The sequence below is a fragment of the Artibeus jamaicensis genome, unplaced genomic scaffold (assembly GCF_021234435.1).
Source record: "Artibeus jamaicensis isolate MK-2021 breed Jamaican fruit bat unplaced genomic scaffold, CSHL_Jam_final contig_1157, whole genome shotgun sequence".
Lineage (NCBI taxonomy): Eukaryota > Metazoa > Chordata > Mammalia > Chiroptera > Phyllostomidae > Artibeus > Artibeus jamaicensis.
In genome coordinates this window covers 2,844,149-2,859,499 of record NW_026521226.1, presented here as the reverse complement: position 1 = coordinate 2,859,499, position 15,351 = coordinate 2,844,149, and the positions used below count along the sequence as shown (strand labels likewise).

The 15,351-nt window shown below is 37.2% G+C and overlaps 1 protein-coding gene across 2 annotated transcripts in view; it reads right to left on the bottom strand.

The window, feature by feature from the left end:
* Window positions 1–15,351, bottom strand: part of SUCLG2 (succinate-CoA ligase GDP-forming subunit beta) — a 270,818-nt gene that overhangs the window by 167,354 nt on the left and 88,113 nt on the right. The window lies entirely within an intron of this gene.

The following is a 15,351-nucleotide window of genomic DNA, read 5'->3' as shown; positions in this document are numbered from 1 at the left end:
CCAAATCTTTGAGCATTAGCTCACTTGTGTGTCTGGATGAGGGCCACTTCCTAAAAACAAACCCTAACTTTCTTTGCAAAATCTGGTTAGGGTCTTATAAGCTTTGATGTGTGCAAATAAACTCATCTCATCCAATAACACTTTCACCTCATAAGATTGCTGAAGAATTAAAGAGACCTACTTTTTATAAACTGCCCTAATATAACACCTGGCACAAGGAAGTGCCCAGTAGGTGGTGCTTTGTACTCTTACTGCTATTAATACAATTCTCATTAAGGTAAAAAAGTTTATTCACAGAAACACTGGTGAGCTGTCAATGTACACACATAGAAAAATATATATATTTAGGAGAGTTCTGGCCAAGATGAAGGAGTAGGCAGAAATGCTTTGCTTCCTTGCATAACCAAAAAAAAAAGAGCTAACAACCAATTTAAAAATAATGAACAAGCAGAACTGCCAGAAAAACATTTGCTTGGAATTGCAACAACCAAGTAGTTAAAGAAACATTCACCCATACGGTGAGAGGCAGGGAGACAAGCAGCCAAGCAGAGAAGATGTGCAGTAAGGCACAACTAGCACACCACGTGGGCAATCCCACATTCATGCACAGACGAGCCCAGGGGAGCAACAGGGAGCATAACAGACCGTGAAACCCTGGGTGTCACAGCAGGAAACTAAAGACTTAAAACCCCAGGCGGTAGAAAAATCTGTGGGGGTTGTGGCAGCAGGAGAAACTTCAGCCTCAAAGGAGAGTTTGTTGGAGAGAACCACAGGGTCCTAAAATATACACAAATCTACCCACATGCAAATCAGCAGGACTGAAAGGGCACAATCTGCTTGTGGGAAGTAAGGGAAATTATGGGAAGTGGGATGAGAGCCCAGCAAGTGGCATTGCTCCCTCTTTGAAACTTCCCTCACAACACCACAATGCAGCAAGGAGGGTTGCCTGCCCTGAGGAATATCTAAGGCTCCGCCCCTTACCACAATATAGATGCAGCAAGACAAAGAAATATGGCTCAAGTGAAAGAACAGATAAAAACTCCAGAAAAAGAACTAAGTGACAAGGAGCTAGACAACCTATCTGATGCAGAGTTCAAAACACTGGTAATCAGGATGCTCACAGAACTGATTGAGTTTGGTTGCAAAATGAAGGAAGAAATGAAGTCTACATAAAGTGAAATGAAGGAAAACATACAGGGAACCAACTGTAAAGGGAAGGAAACTGGGATTCAAATCAATGGTTTGGAGCAGAAGAAAGAAATAAACATTCAACCAGAACAGAATGAAGAAACCAGAATTCAAAAAAACGAGGAGACACTTAGGAACCTCTGAGGCAACTTTAAGCATTCCAACATCCGAATCATGGGACTGCAAGAAAGACAATAGGAAGAGCAAAAAATTGAAAACTTAAGTTAAAACATAATGAAGGAGAACTTCCCAAATCTGGCAAAGAAAATAGATTTCCAGGAAGTCCAGGAAGCTCAAAGAGTCGCAAAGAAATGGGACCCAAGGAAGCACACACCAAGACATATTATAATTACATTACCTAAGATTAAAGAGGAGAGAATCTTAAAAGCAGGGAGAGAAAAGGAGACAGTTACCTGTAAAGGAGTTCCAATAAGACTATCAGCTGATTTCTCAAAAGAAACCTTACAGGCAAGAAGCAGCTGGAAAGAAGTATTCAAAGTCAAGAAAGGGAAGGGCCTACATCCATGATTACTCTATCCAGCAAAGCTATTATTTAGAATGGAAGGGCACATAAAGTACTTCCCATATAAGGTCAAGTTAAAGGAGTTCACCATCACTAGGCCATTATTATATGAAATGTTAAAAGAACTTATCTAAGAAAAAGAAGATAAAAAACTATGAACAGTAAAATAACAACAAACTCACAACTACCAATAATTGAACCTAAAAAACATAAACTAAGCAAACAACTAGAACAGAAACAGACCACAGAAATGAAGATCACGTAGAGGGTTATCAGTGGTGAGGGGGGAGAATGCAGGGGAAAAGTACAGGAAATAAGAAGCATAATAGGCATTTGGCTTGTTTGTTTTGTTGATTAGGTTCCTATTAAAGGTGAGATCCTATGGTATTTATCTTTCACCACATGGCTTATTTTTCTTAGCATAATGCTTTCCAGTTTCAAGCTGACAGTGACCAGAGGGGAGAGGGGAGGGAATTTCAACAGTGACCAGGGGAAAGGGGGAAGGGTTTTCAGGAACAGGTATAAAGGACACGTGGACAAAAACAAGGGGGGATGGAAACGAGAGGGAGGTAGGCAGGGCTGGGATGGTGGGCTGGGATGGGAGTAAAAGGCAGAAAACTGTACTTGAACAACAATTAATATAAAATAAGAAAAATTAAAAATTAAAAAAAGAAGCAAAATAGGCAGGCACAAAATAGACAAGAGGAGGTTAAGAATAGTATAGGAAATGGAGAAGCCAAAGAACTTATAAGCACAACCCACGGACATGAACTGTGGAGATAGGGGGAATACTGGAGGATGAGGGGAGGTGCAGAGAGCAGGGGGATAAAGAAGGGAAAAAGATTTGGGACAATTGTAAAAGCAATAAATCAATAAAATACACTTTAAACATATATTTATATGTTTAAAACTACAGTTTCTAAACTGTATAATTTTATATTTACATATAATTATATATTTATATTTTATTACCTTAATTTTAAGGATTAAATTAGAAAGTGAAGACATGTTCAATATAATTTATAACTTTATAATTATAATGCATATAATTTCCATTTGTATTTTTATAATCAGTTTATTCGTTCATTATTTTAAATTATAATTTATAATATAGAACAAAATAAATTGTTACACGTTTTCTCTGAAAACTCTCACCATAGCGCAAAAGGTGACTGAAAATGCCCTGGTTTCTCTCACAGTCAGGGTGAGAAATCACTGCTTTGGGGAACAGTTTTTGGAACTCTGTTGTGAACAATGAAGAAGAGGACAGTGTTCTAGAAAAAAAGCAAGCCTCTTATTCTTGTTCTGAATATGAGCAAGTCCAACCATCTGTAAAATGCTCTATTGTTCCTGAGTTTCAAGTCCGCAGCCATTTTAAAATTTCAGGTCTTTAACAAAAACAGCAGGGAGACATGGCCTGCATGCACACTTAAGTAAATATGGTACACCCATAAACCAGGAAAGTATAAACTATCAGAAAAGAATGAAGATGTTCCCTTTACATTGATCTCTAAGATATGGTTCAGTGGGAAATGAGAAAGTGCAGTTTAGAATAGACAATATGCTACCAGTCGAGCTGACCTGGCTTCATCTTAGTTCTTAAGGACCTGCATTTGAACTATTACTATTAGAAGATCTTAGAAAAAAAGTACTAATTGTCCCTGAAATAATTTTTTTTGCCATTTAAGTAATATGTATGAAGGAATAAAAAGAGGAAAACTTCAAGAATATTTTAAATTTTCCTTCTACAGAAATCAAGCATACTGCAGTAGCCATGTAATCTGACCAGCCATCATGCTTTCTTTTTGCAAACAGGAGGCTGCCTGCACCAGAACTAAACAGTCTTCAGCTTTCCTGCCTTTGGAACATGTATCTGAAGTGTTAGATTCCAGCATACAAACTCTGTGGAGTTGACTTACAGGGCTCACTGGGTTTTGGGTTTTATTCTACTAGGATTCAGTCCAATATTTATTTCATATTTGAGCCTGATTTAGGTTTTCAGCAATTTATAAAGCAGTCTACAAAAATAGGGAAGGGAATGAGTCAGGAGGTATGTTACATCAGTGAAACTGGATGGGGGCTGAATGCCAATTATAATCTCTATATTTACCAAAATGGACAAGAGTTCCAAAATGAAATCTCATTTTGTGGGTGCTTCAAACCCCTGTCTTAAATATTCACTTCCGAATCTACAGAGAACAGTTAGAGCCTGAAATTCTGGTACTCCAGCAGAAAAGTGTCCCTATTTTAAAAAACTGACCTAAGCATATACTGCTATTTGTAATCTTAGAGCAACATTTTTCCTTTTCAGTGAAAATTAAATGGAACTTGCATTATAATAGTACCTTTATTTTTCCTACTGGGTATTTTAAAATAAAGAAACATATATTAGATTTTCAAACTGTGGCATTTGAAAAATCAAAATAATGGGAAAACCTCACGGAATCAATCAAACCTTCTCTTAAAGAGAATTCTGACATGAATGCATTATTAAATATGTGCCTTATTTCAGGCACTGTGCTAGGTGCTGGGGGTACAGAGGCAAATAAAATAAACAGTGTGCTTGCCTTTATAAGGCTTATGTATTATGTCTGAGGTGAGGAGGAGTCATTCATTCCACAAATAATTCATAAACTATTTGGTGTAGTCATATATACTCTATAATAGTTCCTGATTTATGAAGACTTAGTAAGAAAAATTCTACTGAACATAGGGTTGTTTTGTTTTTATTAAGTGTAAAGTGGCATTACAGGATGCCTTGGAATATTTGTGTGAAAACCAGTTATTTTATGCTTTCAGTCTCACCCCAATTCTGTAGTCCCATATTGATTATTAAAATACAAAAATGTAACACATTTCATTGGCCACTGCCTCCAGTCCAAACCGCTTAATATCAGTGAACAAACACCCCTCACATCCATCAACATAAGAAATCCATTGCCCCTGGGAAGCCCTCCTGATCACTCAGGTAGGTTCATAAATTATTTTGCTCCCCAAGTAATTTATAAATTTCTACTACTGTGTTTATAACATTGTACTGGAGTTATTTGTCACCTGCTATAACCTGTGAGGTTTCCTGCACAGAAACCCTATCTCATTCATGACATCTCACCAGCACACTCCCTGGTGGCTGGTGCACAGCAGTCACAAAACAGGTCTACTGACTGTGTCTAGGACAGAGTGAACTATATACAAGTCAGTTGTCACTCAGTTCTCCAAGGCTCCACAAGTCACATTCACTGCTTACACTGGAAATGGTTTAAAACTCCTATCTATTTCAGATGTCTACCATATTTGAAATTACACCCACCTATTCTCATCTCTGATTTACTGAGGCACACTCAGTTCCAGTTACTGTGGCCATAACCCTGGCTCCATCAGACAGTGTCTTCCACCACCTACTGCAAAGGAATCACACTTGTCCATGGAAGACAAGATTCTGATTCAAAGACAAGCATTTGCAGAAAGATACTCATGCCCTGAATGGTGTGTCTTAGTGGTAGAGCACTGAACTGAGAACCAAAGGTTTGCAGGTGTGATTCCCTGTCAGGCACATGTGTGGGTTGAGGGCCAGATCTCCAGTAAGGGGCGTGTGAGAGGTAACCATACACAGATGTTTCCCTCTCTTTCTCCCTCCCTTCCCATCTCTAAAAATAAAATAAATAAAATCTTTTTTTTAAAAAAAGATGCTTAAGCATCAAGCAGCTAATGAGCCTTTTAATGAAACTTTTGATTCTCTGAGGATGATGAACATTCCATCTTTGATCTTATAAAGTCATGTCTTTACTTCTCAAGTTGCCAATTTAGAGTAATTTAAAGAAATCAACCTAAAAATCCCAAAGGAGAAAGTGGTTAAATAAGTTCTAATTCATCAAATGATGAACTTTAATACAAACATTAAAATTACATTTGGGGGAAAGTATTTAACTATATGGAAAAATTCTCATATACAATATTAATGTAAAAAAGCAGACTATGACAATTTTGTTGTAATAAGGCTGAACTCAATTTTGTTAAATAAGGCTGAATAAAAATAATCAATATATATATATATATTTGCACAAAGAAAATAAATATGAACTAAATTATTTCTCTGGAGACTAATTAAATAGATGAGTTTGACTTTGTTCTTTATAATTCCCTCTGTTTTTAATTTTTCTGTTATGACCATGCATTACTTATAGAAATTCTGCTTTTTTCTAAAAGTAAAAAACATATTTTCTTAACAGATTTTATAGTGGACTTTACAAAGTAACAATTTCTCTACTATCTTCCACTAATATACATGTTCTGTTTTGTAAATTGAACTACATTAATTAAAAACACATATACAAAAAGTAAATGAGCCATTATGGCTCTCTCCACAATGAATAAAATGAGCTTTTAAGAAACTTAAAAGATATAATTATCTAGGATTTTAAACATTAATGGTTACCTTTATAATTGTGGATCTCTTCCATTTTATGTTTTTAATGTCTCATAACTGCAGTGTGTTTAACCTCTGTTGGGAGGGAAAATATCAATGGAAACAAAATACTTATATATATATAAGGTAATGATGCATTTTAATATGGCAAAATGATACTTTATGTCTGTCAGGAGCTTCAAAACTAAAAAAAAAATAGTAATTTGAAAACATTCTGGCAACCTTTTTATTTAATTTGCTTTTTATTCATTCCCACTCACACTGACAACAACTTTCGTCTCTTTAATTTATGCCATTTGGAAAGAGGCTGCTTAAAGTTTACCAGAGAGATGGGGCCCAAGGTAAGTGTCTCACTTTGCCCTCTGTTAAGACTGTCAGCTTTGCTTTCTGATGTTTCTTTGCACTTGAAGAACATAAAATTGATTTTTCCCAGTTGCGCCAAACTAGAAGAGGGGCAATGTTTTATTAAAGTATTCTTCATCCCCCAGAATCAACTGCCTTCTTTATTTATATACAAAGAAAAATCTGTCTTTTTGTTCTTGAGAAAATGTTTTCAGAAACTATCCTGCTGGAAAGTTAATTCAATTGTACCCAACTCAAAATAGAGAAAAGACAGAAAAGATGATGATGGCAACCCTACTAGCTGCCTGAGCAAAGAATAAAGATGTGCATTGATTAGCTCTCTCAAGAACAGTCGGCACAAATGAAACTCCATTAAAATGTAAAACACAGGCACCTTGGAGACCAGTTTCACATGACTTTTATTGTACCTGAGAGAAAGACCATGACAGAAAAAACAAACAAACAAAACCCCTGCTGTATGAGAGTAACTGAATATTTTTCCATTTAAGAAAAATTCAGCATTGGGTTTAAAGTTGCTAAACAAAAGGGTATTCGTGTCACACACAAGGCAACTTAATAAGAAGAATCCAAAATGATCCCTCAAATGAGAAGAGAGGGGGGTATGATTTTCAATCAAATGGTAAGACCCAATCTGCTACAACTCTGCAGGAAAATCTTCAGGTAAATTTTAAAGAAGCAAAGGTAAGGAAAGGATAAAAATAAAAGACAAAAAACTAATATGATTCTTTGATCCGAGGTAAGACAGATTTCACAGCAACACAGAAAGAGACAAATGAGAAAAAAAAAATGAGAAAACAAATGCTTTCCCTCCTGGTCTTAAAGAAAACTTGTGACTTTTCCTTTTAAATAGATTGGACTTTTTTAAAAACATTTTAGATTCACTACAAAATTGATCAGAAGGCAAAAAGATTTCCCAAAAACCCCTTGCCCCAACACATGCGTAGTGTCCACCATTATCAACACACCCACCGATGCATCCTATCACCCAGAGTTCACAGATTACATTAGAGCTCACTCTTGATGATGTACATTCTATGGGTTTGAGCAAATGTGTAATGACAAATATACACCATTACAATGAGAATATACAAATATACATTTGGTATGCACCAAATGTACATACAATGGTGCACATTGTATGTACACCAGTATCATACACAGTAGTTTCACTGTCCTAAACATCCTCTGTACTCCACATATGCATCCTTCCCATCCCTTTAACCTCAAACAACCTCTGATCTTTTTCACTGTCTCCACAGTTTTGCATTTTCCAGAATGGCATACAGTTAGGATCATACAGTATGTAGCCTCTTTCACCTAGCCATACCCATTTAAATTTCCTTCATGTCTTTTTGTGGCTTGATAGCTCATTTCTTTTTTGGCTGAAATATTCTGGCTGGATGTTCCACAGTTTATTTATCCATTCACCTACTGAAGAATGTATTGGTTGCTTCCAAGTTTTGGCAATTATGAATAAAATTCCTATAAATCTGTATACATGTTTTGGGGCTTGGCATTCAATATTATTTTGAACTAGTTTCAGGTTTGACAGTCATAGACTTTATAATATGTTCCCCCCAAGTATTTCCAGTATCCACCTTGTGTGCAAGTTTTTTTTGTGCAGAAAAGAGATTTATTTTTTAAAGAAAAGCCACAAATATTTCCTAAACACTAATTTTAAATCCTTAAAATTATCTTACCCCTTTCTTCCAAAAGAGGCAAACTTTTAAAAACAAGTATTGAAAGGTCCCCAAAACAATTAGAGCTATTTGGAGAAAACATTCCTAATCCTGAGCTAAGATTATTCATGAAAAGTATATTAAGGATATACTTAGGAATAATGACCAGTTGAGCTTTTCAATTATAATCCCCAGTTCTACCTAGAATCCTAAGATTTCTAAGCTCATGAAAGCAAATGCATTAATTCTATCCTATCTTGACTCATTTATTGCATCATTTCTTACAAGATATGATGTAAGCAAAAATCTCAAAATATCCCTGATGATATTCCAGATCAAACTTATAAACTCTTAAAATTCTAGCACTCTTAGAATTTACCGTTTATTACAACTTGTATTTATTATATTCAGTTTGATTCAACCATTTGTGTAGATGACTATCTCCCCACCTTGACTGCATATATGAAGATCAGGTAGGGCTTAATATTTCTCATATTTTCTTTGACCAGGATTTGTGGGACTCAAGCTGCCACCCATGGCTGAGGGGGCAACATTGATGCCCCAATGAGCCCAGAAGGCAGGGCCACCACCCCGGGAAGCTCAGAAAATAGAGTACCACCAAAACAAAGTGGACAACCCTTGAGCCTTTAAATTTAACAGAATTTTCCCTAGGTTTTGACTTACCTGGAACCTGTGACCCTTTTTCTCACTCTGACTCTGCCTGTACAATGGGATTGTCTGTTCTGTGCCTGCCCCGGCACTGTATTTTTTAAAAAATGTTGAACTGTACATTTTTTAAAAAATTTGTTTTGAGAGGAGAAGGGAAGGAAAAAGAGAGAAAGAGAGAAACATCAATGTGTGGTTGCCTCTTGAGCACCACCACCCCACTGGGGACCTGGCCCGAAACCCAGGCATGTGCCCTGATTGGGAATCAGACCAGAGACCCCTTGGTTTGCAGGCTGGTGCTCAATCCACTGAGCCACACCAGCCAGGGCAATATTTTGGAAGGAAGTAACTTGTCTGGTTTACAAGTTCACAACTGCAGAGGAATCTGCCTCAGGATGAATTCTACCTAGAGCCTCCGTCATGGTGGTCATGGTGGACTTAGATATTCAGATGAGATCTTGAAGTTGATGCTGGAATAGGTTCATTCTTTTAGGGTTATTGGGATGCGGCAATATAGTTTGCTCACAAGAATGTGAATGTCAGGGGAGGGGAAACAAGGGGGCAGAATGTCAGGGGCTGAATCATGTCCTCCCTCTCCCAAATTCATATGTTGAAGTCCCTACCTCCAATTCCACAGAATGTAACCATATTTAGAGCTAAGGTCTTTAAAGATGTAATTATGGCTCTGGCTGGTATAGCTCAGTGGATTGAGCACAGGCCTATGAACCAAAGGTTGGCGATTCAGTTCCCAGTCAGGGCACATGCCTGCATTGCAGGCCAGTTCCCAGCAACCATACAAGAGGCAACCATACATTGATAGTTTTCTCCCTCTCTCCTTCCCTTCCCCTCTAAAGATAAATAAATAAAATCTTGAAAAAAATATAAATAAATAAATAAAGATGTGATTATGTTAAAAGGAGGTCATTAGGGTTGAACCCTAATCCATTATAATTGGTGTCCTTCTAAGAAGAGGAACCAGAGATGGATATGCATAGAGAAGAGACCATGTGAAGACACAGTGAGATGGCAGCCGCCTGCAAGTTAAGGAGAGAGGCCAAGCTAAGGATGAAGTCAAACCTGTTGACACCTTGATCTTATACTTCTAGCCTCCAGAACCATGAGAAATCAATTCTTTTTGTTTAAGCTACCCAATCTGTGGTATTTTATTATGGCAGCCCTAGCAAACCAGTCTGTCTGCAATTTACACATTACACCTGAATTGCTACTGGCTGAGGCTGCATGTCATGCTAGTTCAACTACAAGTGGACATCTGCTCCTTTTCTCAGAGACTGTGTCACAAAGTATTTGGCTACTCCTAAGGAGTGGTCTGGGTTTTGCCCTTAACTTCTGGGAAGCAATCTTAGAGAGAGTAGTTTGTTTAGGGCAAGAGTTGTTGGGGCCAGCCACATCTCATGGTTTCAGGGTAAGGGGTGACCATGCCAGAAAGACCTACCATGTGATTTAGGGTGGGGGGGTATGAGTAACACATTGGCTGACATCACCACATAGGCAATCAAACAATCATGTGAGCCCCAACAAAAATTCTGAACATTTCACTAAGGTAAACTTCCCCAGTTGGCAATACTGTGCATAATGTCTCACATCAGTCCTGAGAAGGTAATGTGTCCTGACTCTACAGGGAAATGACAAAGAAGCCTCGTGTCTGGAACCACACTAAATCCTGCCTTATGCATCTCTTCTCTTGGCTGATTTTAATCTGCATTCTTTCTCTGCAATAAACCATAACCCCGAATAGAATAGCTTCCAGTGAGTTCTGTGAGTCCTGTTAGCAAACTATGAGAACTGAGAGTGGTTTTTAGAAATCCCCAGACTTGAAGTTGGTGTCGGAAGTGGAAACAGCCTTAGAGACTTTGCCCTCTAACTTCACAGTTTGGCTAAATTGGGGAAGGGACAAAATTTCAGGTAGTACCATCTCAGAAATACTACTACTACTTAAAACATTTAACCATGATATTCTCCTCAGTGCATTACAGCACAGAATCCTAATTTGCCTGAAGGTTACAGGGGTTCTAAACTCAGAGAGATTTTGTCCCTCATGGGATAACTGATGATGTCTAGGTGCATTTTTGGTGGTTTAAACTGAGGGCTGCTCTGGCGGCTGGAGTGTAGAGGGCAAGGACACTAATAAACATCCTCCAATGCCTAGGACAGTCTCACACAACACAGAATTATCCAACCTGGGTCAAGTATATCAAATTTTAAAAACCTGCATCAGCCTGGCTGGTGTAGCTCAGTGGATTGAGCACGGGCCTGTGAACCAGAGGATCACGGTTCGATTCCCAGTCAGGGCACATGCCTGGGTTGCAGGCAGGTTCCCTGCAGGCCACTTCCCTGCAGGGGATGCACTAGAGGCAACCATACATTGATGTTTCTCTCCCTCTCTCCTTCCCATCTAAAGATAAATAAAAATTATAAAATAAAATAAATAATAAATAATTTAAAAAAAACCTGCACCACCAGAGCCTTGACAGTGTGGACACCCAGGATCTATGAAGTGGTGACACAGCACTCTAAATTCCAAGGGCGAGTGCTCAAATGCCAACTCCACAAAACTACTTCTGTTTAACATCAACCAAACTTGCAAACCTCTGACTCTCAATTTCTTTATTTGTAAAATGAAATTAATAATCTAATTTACTTCATAGGATTGTTTATGGAAGAAATAAAATCATATATTAAAATGAGTTAGCAAAGTATCTGGATTAAAGTAAGTACTGTTGAATGTTTACTGTAGATCACTCAATTTCCCCTGTATCATGAAAAGCATTAAAAACTTTTTTTGCACTGTTTGGAATACTAGTAAAAGCAAGTTCAGAGGTCAGCTGTTTTCTTGAATTGTTACAGAACTGATGACATTGGATTTCATAAATCTGTAATGCCAATAAATTAAATATTTCTTTTTATGCAAAATTCACCTACCCCACCTATGACTATTTTTCTCTTTCTTTCCACTATTAACCATAGAAACAAAGTTTTTATTACCCATGAGAGTTACTATAGAGACAATGACAGGAAAATAAACCCAGCAATCCGGAGATGACACTGTTAGGCAGTCAGCTGAGCACAAGCACCACTTGAACTCAACCACGGGGTAAGAAAAATCCCTCCCACATGACCATCTCCCAGAAAATTATAAACTGCCCCAAGTTTGAGATTATTCTGCTCACAAACCTGTGCATGTTTTATACCTGAGACCCAGTAAGGTTTAATTAGCTCTTTCTCTGTATGGGTCTTCCACCTCCCTCCATGCAAAAGTAAAGTCCTCAAACAAGAGACAGAACTTTTCCTTCTCAGGCCCCAAAACCTATCATAACACCTGACACACTGAATGTTTTAATTTACATCTCCAGTATGGATGGAAGGACAGATGAACAGATAGCCAAATGAATGAAAAAGTACAACAGCAAATGGAGGAACAAATGAAAGAATGAATAAGTGAATAATTAAAATTGTTCCCTCTTTAGCTTATAAGCAGCAGTACTACCAATTTCTGCTTGAACTTGCACAAAAGTAAAATATGAGTGTTCTTATAATGTATACACAGGACATAAATGTCCAAGAATAGAACCTGATTTACAGCCTTACTCTGAACACAGAATAAATGCACAGTTGATTCCTGCCAGTTTCGCTTTCCAGTTTCAGTTATCTATGGTCAACCATGATCCAAATCTATTAACTGGAAAATTCCAGAAGTAAACAATTCATAAGTTTTAAACTGCACACCATTCTGAGTAACATGATGAAATTTCAAGCCATCCTGCCTGGGACATGAATCAGTGTATTCATCCTGCATACACTCTGCACCCAGTAATCACTTAGTAGCCATCTCTGTTATCAGACCAACTGCTGTAACATCCCAGTGGTTGTGTTCAAGTTACCCTTATTTTACTTAGTAATGACCCCAAAGTGCAAGTGTAGTGACGCTGGCAATTCATATACAGGGGTAGGCAAAAGTAGGTTTATAGCTGTGAGTATGTGAACAGTTTATTCTTGTATTATTTTTTATTAATTATTGTGTTATTTTTCATACCAACAACTGTAAAGCTACTTTTGTCCCACCCTATATGCCAGACAGGCCAGACCTTCAGTGAAAGTGCTCCCCTTCAGTGAAAAAGTGAGCACAGTATAATAAGATAATTTGAAAGACCACATCAACATAACTTTACAGTATACTGTTAATTGTTCCATTATTATTGTTGTTAACCTCTTACTGTGCCTAATTGATAAGTTAAACTTTATCATAGGTATAAATGTATAAAAACCCCACAATATATAGGGTTCAGTACTATCTTCAGTTTTAAGCATCCACTGGGGGTCTTGGAACATATCCTACCACGGGTAAGGGAAGGTGACTGCATTCTCCCAGTTCTGACAAATGATACAACCCAGAGCAGTAAAAACGGTTTGATTCTTGCTGGGAGTAAGCTGTTCTCCATTTTGTAACACCATGTCACGTACTTCAGGTTAAAAAAGCTAAGAATACAGCAAATGTCGTACATAATGGAAAAATTCTATGTAATTGGTCTCATTGGGTTAAAATCAACGGATACATTCCTTTTTGGAGGTTCTAGGGGAGACTCTGTGTCCTTTGTCATTTAGGTTATTAAGAGAATTCAGTTCCTGAGGTTGTGCTACTGAAATCCTTATCTACCTGCTGACTGCCAGCTGAGAGCTGTTTCCAGTTGTTGAGAGGTTCTAGAGACAACACACCTTCCTTGGCTAGTGGCTGTCTGCCTCCATCCATTTTCACAGCCAGTCACAGAGGGTTAAGTCCCTATCATTCTCAAGTATTTCTTCCTTTTATCTTATCTTCCTGACCTAGCATGAAAAGGGTCTCCATTTTTAAGTACATGTATGATTAGATTGAGCCCACCTAATGATCCAGAATACCCTCCACCTCAACATTCAAGCCATAATCACATCTGCAAAATTCCTATTGTCACATAAAGAAACATCACAGGTTCTGGTGATTAGGACATGGGTATCTTGGGAGGTGAAGGGGTTCTGCCCAGCACATGGTATAAGGATAAGTGTATAATGAATGAAACATAATTGAGAGTCCAAAAATAAAACCTTATACTTACAGTCAATTGATGTTTGACAAAGGTGTCTGGCCAATTCATTAAGGAAAGTATAGTGTTCAAAAAATGACTCTGAGACAATTGCAAAAAGTGAAATTAGACCCTCACCTCACACCACATATAAAAAAAATGGACTTAAAATGGTCAATACACTTAAATATAATAGCTAAAAATAAACCTTTTGAAGTAAATACAGGATAAAATCTTTGAGACCTGGACAAGGTAAACATTTCTTAGCTATGACATCTAAAACACAGTACAAAAAAGAGAAAAAGTTGGACCTCATTAAAGTTCTAAACCTTTGCATTTCAAAAGAACTTTGAAAAATGAAATAACCAGCAACAGTCCAGGAGAAAATATTTGTAAAACATATTCACCAAAGAAATTGTCTATAAATATACAAATAACACAATTCAATAATAAGGAAACAAATATTAAAAAAAAAACAGACCAAAGGCATGGCCAAACAAGTTACCAAAGAATTCAGATGAATGGATAATATGTAAAATAGCTATAATATATGAGGTAGAAAATAACAAACGTTGGTGTGGATATACAAAAATATGAGAGCCCCTGCATTGCTAATAGGAATGTTAAACAGTGTGCAAATTTGGAAAACAGTTCAGTGGTTTCTCAAAAAGTTAATCATAGAGTTACTATATTACCCAGTAATACCAATACTAGGTATCCACCCAAGAAAAATGAGAGCATGTGTCCACACAAAGGCTGTCATGTGAATATTCATAGCAGCATTATTCATAATAACCCTAAATTGGAAATAATCTACTGTCTACTGATAAAAAGGTAGACAAAATGGAGTATTACCTTTTCAATGGAATACTACTAAGCAATGAAAAGGAACAACTCACACACACTGTCAGAAATAAACCTGAAAAACATCATGCTAAGCAACACAAGTCAGACAAAAGGCTTCCTATTATATAATTTCATTTATATGAAATGTTCAGAAAAGGCAAACTGAAAGAGAAAGAAAGTAGATTAGGGGTTGTCTAGGGCTGGGGGTAGGATTGGGCATCAGGGTTCTTATCAGGAGAAATACAACATTCTCAAGATTTATGGTGATGGTTGTACAACTCAACAAATTTATTAAAGGTCACCAAATCGTATACTTGAAATGGGTAAAATGTATGTGAAGTGTTTCTCTATAAAGCTGTTTGTAGAAAGAAAGAAAAACAACCAGGAAATCCATGACAAACATCCAAGAATGAAGCATCTGATCTAGGAAAATAATTAAAATTAGCAGTGAACTTAAGGATACAAAATACTTAATTTCATCCAAACAGATTTGAAGAAAATGAATGATAAAGTCCACTGTCTAGTGGGTTCTGAACAGTTGTTTTCTAGGTCCATGTTGAATTACACTAGAACACTGGGCTTTTCTCA